This window comes from Arvicanthis niloticus, chromosome X, assembly GCF_011762505.2.
Source record: "Arvicanthis niloticus isolate mArvNil1 chromosome X, mArvNil1.pat.X, whole genome shotgun sequence".
Taxonomy (NCBI): Eukaryota; Metazoa; Chordata; class Mammalia; order Rodentia; family Muridae; genus Arvicanthis; species Arvicanthis niloticus.
In genome coordinates this window covers 8,273,026-8,281,732 of record NC_047679.1, presented here as the reverse complement: position 1 = coordinate 8,281,732, position 8,707 = coordinate 8,273,026, and the positions used below count along the sequence as shown (strand labels likewise).

Below are 8,707 nucleotides of genomic sequence, written 5' to 3'. Positions count from 1 at the left end.
TAGAAGTGTCATTATGTGATTCCCTTTACTTTTAAAATACAGTCACCATGCTGTAAAGAAGCCCATCCTACACAAAGAGGCTGCATAGAGAGAGGTGAGGCATTTCAGGTAACAGCTGACGTCACTGCTTGACTATGCCTCAGCCCCAGGCCAATTGCCTGGGAAGAAGGGAAGATGAGAGAAAGAGACACAGAGCTGGACAAAGAATCTTCTAACTGAGGGCAATTGCAGTGTAGCACTGTACCAACATGGCGGCTATTTAAATCATTAACTTTTAATTTTAAGTATATCTGATTAGTTTATTTTGTGTGGTTTTTATGTGCACAGTAGTACACGAATGCCATGTCATACATGTAGAGATCAGAGGTCAACTTGCGAAAATTGGGTCTCCCTTCCCTCTACATTGGTCCCAGAAATCAAACTCATATTGTCAGACTGCAGAGCAGTCACCTTTACCCTCTGAGTCATCTCATCAGCCCTAGGTCACTAAATTTTAGAATAATTCATTACCCATATGATTGGCCTCTTTTCTTCTTCTTCTTCTTCTTAAATTTTAACCATAATTATATTAAGAACATAGTGTTCAGTGAGATGGTCTGTAAAGGCATTTACCATGCAACCTGACAACTTAAATTCAATCCCTATGTGCCTGTGGAAGAAACCACTGAAACCTGCAAGATGCCATTTGGCCTCTGACTCTTTATTTATAACTTCTGACATGTGTTGTGACATGTGTGTGCACATGTACATGTACCCTCACACACACATGCATACATACAAATAAATGAAGAGACAAGCAAACATAACTAGAACAGCGATCATACAAAGCCCTGCCCCACAGTTGGACCTGTCTCCACACTCCCGGCAGCTGGCCTGGACCTGGATACTGGGTACCAGACTGCCACGATTGACAGCCTTTCTTCACCACCTCTTAGTTGTCCAGGCTAGGATAAAGACATGAACACCACAGCCTCAGTTATCTCGTCTTGCAAATGGAAACCACAACTGAGCTTTTTTTTCCTAGGTAGTGAGCTTTTTTTTCCCAGCCCGTGTGAAGCACTCAGAGCACGCCAGGCCTGTGGTCAGCAAGGGGTAACCATTTGCTGAGACAATGTTACTCAACATCTCCCTTTCCTACTTCCTAACAGGTGGGCTGACAAACATGCCATTTCTGGCAGCCACACAGCTGACCATCTTTTTCCATTCACATGGAGGTCACCAGCTTGGCCTAACACTTATTTGCTTTGTAAAAATGTCAGCAGCTGGGCCCCAGTCCCTTCCCCACAAGCTTGTGGGAAGTCAGCGTCCTCCCCTTCCCCCACCCCTGCCCTGTGTTTGAGTCCTGTCCTTGTCACTGTCATCTTATGCTTTTGCCTTACAAACCACAGATTAGCTGAAGACAAAATACAGGCTCAGCATTGACCTCAATACCTGCTTTTTAAAAGTCCCTTGGCCTGGCCCACAATTGTGGGACACAGAACGAGCTGGCAGCCAACAAAGACAGTTGGCAGGGCTTGAAAGCCCCTCAAGTTTGGCCTGTTGGTACCACCCATGACGTGCTCTGGTACCTCTAACAAGCTGTGGACATATGAAATCCACTTCCTAGAGGGGACTTCCACATCCCCCAGTAAGCAGGCAAGGCCATGCCTGGGCAGTTACAGCTTCCACGAGGTCTGTTTGCTGCCCTGGCCACCCTTCTGGGTATCAGCAAAGCTAGAATCCAGGCTCCACCTGAAGTAGTGGGAAAACAAATGGCAGAAAACAAAGCCAGCCTCAGAGACCCTTTCTATTTAGTCTAGGCCTGCCTGGCCACTTGATTGTCCAGTTTCCTAAATCCCTGTCTTGAGTTTCTGTGATTTCCCCACTGTCACACTATGAAGGGCTCAGCTTTGCAGGGACCTCCAGCACATTGCCACCCATAGGACTTCTTTCTTATTCTTCCATTTATATAAGAACCCTTCCCCCTCCCCACTGACCCTTGCTCCCCCTTCTGGGTGGCCTCTGCCTAACCTCCATGGGGTCCATCAGCACCTGCACCCCTCTTTCCTGTGACTCTAGGCTGTCAGGCTTTCCATTAGTTCCCCCAGCTCAGAGAAGTCCTTAGCCAGTTTCTTGAGTTGCCTTGAAAAATGACCTCCAGTCTCAAATGAACCAATTGGTTCTTTAGAAAGGACACCTGGAACTTTCTTTGCACACCAGCTCATTCATCAGCAGAAACACTGTCGGTAGTTGGCCGAGGACAAATCCCATTGTATGAGACAGTCTCCTCATTATAGGATGTTAGGCATCCTTGGCACCCTGTCTAGTAAGACCAGTAACACAAACACACACACACACAGACACACACACACACACACGCACACACACACACACACACACACACACACACACACACACACGTAGCAACCCAAAACACATCTCCATTTCCCAATACCTCCCACAGAGCAGAATGGTTCTTAAATAAACAGTATTCAGTAGGATACTGAATTCAGTAGTAAACAGTAGGATAAATAGCTTTTTCCCTCCACCACTACTCCCAGGCACTATGTCCTCACAGGGACAGTCACCTGTGCTTGAACAGCTCAGTGTCCCTCGTGGTCTTCAACCCAGAGCAAGGCCATGGCTGCCACAGCCACTCACCCACTGTGAGCAAGGTCTCCAGGCTTTGTGGAGGAACTAAGTTCCCAGCTCTAACTGTACAGTAAGGATTAAGTGTGGGTGGTCTCTGCGAGTTAATTCTCAGCAAAGCTCCTGCAGAGAAATCATTTGTATAAGCCACACCCCCAGCCTCCTTCCACTGTTGATGCCACTTCAAAGATGAAATAAAATAAAACCCAAGAGCCAGCATTGCTCAGAAGAGCTCTAATGGCGCTAGCTATTCAAGACCCACTAAGTCCAAATTCTCAGGTTAGCCCTGGGCTCTCAGCTCAGCTGCCTTTTCTGTGACGCTGCTTGTCTGTAGCTGAGAAGCGAGGAAGGAATCTAGTCTTTCAAAGAAAGAGGAAAGGAAATAAAAATACCCACCCCCTATCAAGCTTCTCTGTTCTTCAACACAGAGACTGCATGTCTTCTTCCCCGTTCCTCAGGTGGCGTTACCTGCCTGCCTCGTGCCAGATACCCTGGGGGCCATTTTCTATTTTGAAACGATAGCTTTTTTTTTTTTTTAAGATTATACATTTGAGTACACTGTTGCTCTCTTCAGACACACCTGAAGAGAGCATCAGATCCCATTCCAGATGGTTGTGAGCCACCATATGGTTTCCGGAGTTAAACTCAGGACCTCTAGAAGAGTGGTGCTCTTAACTGTTGAACCATCTCTCCAGCCTGAAACAATGGTTCTTAACACTGGTAGCTTCCTCCTGATGTCGAAAACTCCCCCTTCACAAAGGAACAGCCCAGGAAAGAAGGGACGTGGACTTCTTTTCTACTGGGACATCCTTGTGTAGATGAGTTGCAACCTATAATGGCTCTTGGTCACCTTGAATATGTGAACATGCATGCACCCACTACCCCACAATGTTGCACATATAATCGTGCTGCCTCAGAAAGCATGTCTGAAGGCCAAGGAACCCAACTCCTAGTTTGCCATGAAAGGACACCCAAAATGAATAGTTTTGGTGATTGCAGATCAGGAAGGTGGTGTTGCTGGGTAGGGAAGCCATTTGTGGAAATGGAGAGAGAGAGAAAGCCCTTGGATGGAGATGTGCTGGTGGTCATTTGGGAGGCTGGGCTTCCAGAGTTTGGCAGTCTCTCTTGAAAGAACCCAAAACAAACTTCATAAAGATGGTGGCCCCTGCATGTAGCCCCACTGGTTTGAAAATGCAGAAAAAGAGATAATGAGAGAAAGCTTTCGGAGGCCACTGTGGCTCCTGAATGTGTCAAATTTATGGGGGCTGCTAAAGAGAGGAGCCATAAAGGAAAATGACTTTGATCAACTCAAAACCCATTGCCCAATATAAAGCAATTGGAGCCGAGGGCAGTTGCTTCGGTAATAAGGCTGCATTGTCGTGTACTCACTCTGCGCTTTACACGGCTTCAATGGCTTTCACCAGCATTAGGACATCCGTCTCCCAACTACTCCATGAAGGCAGGCCAGGGTGATTGTCCCAATTAATGCTGATTCCTGAAAGGACTCAGTGGTTGGTAGCATAGGAGTAGAGGGAGAACATGTGGGCTGGTTGACCCCAAATCTAGCATTCATAGTACTTGAAAGATATAAATACACCATCTTGAGGTAACAGATTCTTGATCTGTGGGAAAGCTATACTCTGGAGCAGGGTGTGGAGGTACACACTTGTAATTTCAGTACTCAGGAGGCTGAGGCGGGAGGATGGAGATTTCAAGGCCAGCCTGGCCCACATAGTGAGAACCCATCTCAAGAAGTAAAGAGCAGACTAGCAAGACATCTCAATCAGTCAAAGTGCTTGCCAAGCACTTAGAGCCTGATGAGCCAAGCCATAGCATGTTCACACCCACTCACACAAAATGAATGCATTAAGATGTAATAATAAAAAACTTAAAAATGTTTTAAAGAAATAAAATAGCAACCTTGTACTCTGGTTTTCTAACCCAAATCTCTAAAGGTCTAAGGCAAACACTTCTGCAGCTCTGTGGGACATAGAAGGGAATGCTCTGTGGTCTTTTCTGAGATCAGTGCCTGGGAACCCAGCCGTTATATCTGAGGCACTGCCTCCAAATAGAAGGGTAAATTGTATAAAGGTGACTAGTGAGTGAATTAAGGCTGTTGCCACCAAGCTTGGCAACTTGAGTTTGATGCTCAGGAACCCCATGACGAGAAATAGCTGCCATGTACCCTCTGACCTCCATGCATCCAGTTTCATATATGTGTGTATATATATATATATATATATATATATATATATATATATATATATATAGAGAGAGAGAGAGAGAGAGAGAGAGAGAGAGAGAGAGAGACTCCTAGGGCTGGAGAAATGGCTCAGTGAGTAAGTGTTAGTGGCTGTTCTTCCAGAGGATCTAGGTTCAGTTCTCACAACCAACACGGTAGCACACTGCTGTCTGGGACTCTAGTTTCAGGGGCTCTGATGCCTGCTTGTGTGGGCACCAGGCACACCTGTGTGTACAGATATACATGTACACATATTTGAAGGAGGAGGAGGAAGGGAGAGGGGAGGGAGAAAAGGAGGAAGGAGAGCAAAAGGAGGGAGAACAGGACTAGGAGGAGGCAGCAGTTGAAGGAGAGTCATTTTTCTCTGGGGAACATGGCCACTGGTAGGCTACCCCCACACCCATGGGGATACGGCATGTCATAGACTTGGTGCACTAAAGATAAATAATAAAATAAAGAAAACAATACAGCTGGGCATGGTGGTGTACACTTGCAATCCCAGAACTTGGGAGGCAAGAGGGTCAGAAGTGCCAGGTCAGCCTGGGCTACACAGTGAGTTCCATACCCATTTGGACTACAGAGTGAAAATCTGAATCAAACAAAGAAAAGAAAAGTGATCCAAACACAGTGGACACTGAAGCCCGGCCCACATCTTATCAAATAACCGCATGTTACCAAACATAGCTCACTATTCTTCTAGCCTGCCTGCCATCCCAATGCCAAACTGCTGCCATACAATTTAGGGCTTCTGTTTTAGCTGACACAAACCTGTCTGGTTTCTGTGTCCTCAGGACAAATGAGTTCCCTCAAGCCCCCTTGTAAAGGCACTCAGCTCGCTACCAGAGAGGATCGTCTCCAGAAGAGTCCGCTTCTCAATACTTCCTGTGTTAGTCACTTTTCTCATTGTCATAACTAAATATCTGACTGCACCACTTCCATGAGGAAGATTTATTTTGGCTCGCAGTTTTGGAGGGATTAGTCTGTGGTTGTTTAGTCCCATGCACTCAGGCAGAACATCACATCACTGATAATATGTGAAGGAGCACAGGTGTCCACCTCATGGCAGACAGGAAGCAGGCAGAAATGAGGATCAAAAAAAGGGCCAGGCAGTGCCCACTTTGGCAGCACATATACTAAAATCGGAATGATACAGAGAAGATTAGCATGGTCCCTGCACAAGGATGACACACAAATTCATAAAGGATTCCATATTTTTAGGGAGGTACCTGGGTGGGAAAGGAAAGGGGAAAGAAAAGAGGGGACAGGACCAGGTATGGGAAAAGACAGGAGAGAAGTCCAGAGGGCCAGGAGAATGAATAGAAATAAGTAGCAGTGGGGGGGGGGGGGGATCTTGGGGAACCACTAGAAAGTCCCAGACAATGGAGATGAGAGAGGCTCCCAGGCCCCAATGGGGATGACATTGGCCAAAATACCCAATAGTGGGGAGATGGAACCTGAACCACCTCCACTAGATATACATCCAGAGACCACCCTACTTCATGATCCATTTCATCCACAAACACCAAAACAGACACTATTGCTGATGCCAAGAAGTGCTTATAGACAGGAGCCTGGTATGGCTATCCTCTGAGAAAATGTGTAAGTACCTAAGACAGATGCAGATACTTACAGTCAACCATTGGACTGAGCCTGAGGACCCCAATGGAAGAGTTAGGGGAAAGGCTAAAGGAGCTGAAGGGGATTGCAACCCCATAGGAAGAACAACAGCATCAATTAACTGGACCCCTCAGAGCTCCTAGGGACCAAACCACCAACCAAATCAACATGGACTGGTCCATGGATCCTGCTACATAAGTAGCAGAGGATTGCTGCATCTGGCATCATTAGGAGGGGAAGCTCTTAGTCCTGTGGAGGCTTGATGCCCCAGAGAAGGGGGATGCTAGAGGGGTGAGGTGGGAGTGGATGGGGGAGCACCCTCTTAGAGGCAAAGGGGAGATAGGATTCATGGAGGGGAGACTGGGAAGGGGGATCATTTGAAATTTGAAATGTAAACAAATAAAATGATTTTTCAAAAGGGAGGGGAAGAGCAAGATATAGCCCCAAGGGTATGTCCTCTGTGACCTACTTCCTCCAAAAGCCTGGCCTCCCACAATGTCATCATATCACAAATCCATCAAGGGAAATCTATTGATCAGATCAGAACCCACATATCTCTAGAATCATCTTCTCAGACACACCCAGAGGTATGCTGTAGCAATCACCTGGGTGTCTCTCAAGCCGATTGGACTGACATGACTATTTAATCATATTTTAATCATAATCATAGGACACTGGGTCTTAGGATCTAAATGAATTTGAGAGAGGCACAAACATTTACAATATGGTAAGAGACAAGCCTTGGTATTCAAAGTTTCATCAGCATTATGATTGCTGGTACCCCATTGGCCAAAGCAAGTCATATGACTAACTTCAAGGTCAATATGAGTGGAGATAGGAGTAATTTGGAGCCATATTTGCCACAACTTAGCAAATGTTCCTTAGCAAAAGCCTTTCTCCACCTATATGACGATTGTAATGGCCTTGTTTCTCTCTCAGACCTTTGGCAGAAGCATTATCCTGTATTGGCTTACTCCTTGAAAAATCAGGCATGTCTTTGTTGTGCATCCTATGACATGCAATTCATTTTAAGGTTTATACCGAGCGACATGAGTGCTGGTGCGCATAAGAGCCCTAAACTGGAAAGAACTCAAATGTCCATCATCAGAAGAACAGATAAAGTAATCATGACATAGTCACCCAAGTGGGTATTGTACATTTAAAGCGAGTAAATTACTACTACATGCAACAACAAGATGAGGGTCCTAGATAGTGTTGAGCAAAAGAAACCACACACACAAGAATACATAGCAAGCATATGACCTTCTTACATGGTGTTCAAAAACAGACAAGTCAAGCCTGTGACTTCGGAAATCAGAATAATTCAAGCAAGTATGGTGCCAAGCACTCCGCATTCCAGTTGTTCTCTAGGCGCTTAAAGTGGAAGGGTTACCTGATCCCAGGAGTTCAGGGCTAGCCTGAGGAAACGTGGGGAAGACAAAGAGGGCAATGGTGACCCTGGTGCCAACAACGACAACAGAATATCTTTGGAGAACAGCAAGTGAGAGATGGCACAAGGGGTTTCAGGGGCAGCTGCTAGAAGGCCTGTGTCTTGGCCTAAGTGATCATGGTTGTAGTCCTAGGTATAAAGGCATAAGATCTGTCTTGCTGTATTGCTAGTATTGCTGTGTGTGTTGTCTTCATTGTCTCTATGGGACAGAAATAACAGTAAAAAATGCATTTCCTGTACGGCTGCTGTGGGCAGGCTGGCAGACTTGGGAAGGAGCTTGAGGAGTGAAGAAAGGAAGGAGACAGATAGGGAGAGGGGAAAGGGAGGGAAGGAGGGAGGGGGAAAGAAGGACTCACCGATGTCCTATCTAGCCTGGCCTGGCTCCTGCCTGTTCTATCTTGCACAATGAGCAGGGGAAAGCCCTTGTGCAGGGGTCCAGAAGGGCTCCTAGCCCCAGGTAGAGGATATTTGGGTTGGGCATGGTGGTTGCCCATCGGGGAGTAGCAATGAGGGGGCTCCTCCTGTGTAGAAAATGCTTTGAAAATCCTTTGCTCCCCAGAGTTGCACAAGGAAACGAGCTGGTAATGAACAGCAGAAAACAACAATAATTAATATTGGGCGGAATCAAAATGGATTTCAAAGCCTGCAGCTAATTTTGCCAGGAGACTTATTCCTGAGGCAGGCAGAGCTCTCTCCTTGTCAGACTGCAGAGTAAACAAGGAAGCCGCAGGGCCAGGGTGAGCTTGTCACTTCTTGAGTGGAGAAGGAAG

At 46.4% G+C, this 8,707-nt stretch overlaps 1 non-coding gene across 1 annotated transcript; it reads left to right on the top strand.

Annotated features, from left to right (window-relative positions):
• Positions 1–5,979: 5,979 nt before the first annotated feature.
• LOC117695690 (U6 spliceosomal RNA) lies at positions 5,980–6,086 on the top strand. Its single transcript, XR_004604715.1, has one exon. It is a non-coding gene; the product is annotated as a U6 spliceosomal RNA (small nuclear RNA).
• The last annotated feature ends 2,621 nt before the right edge of the window (positions 6,087–8,707 follow it).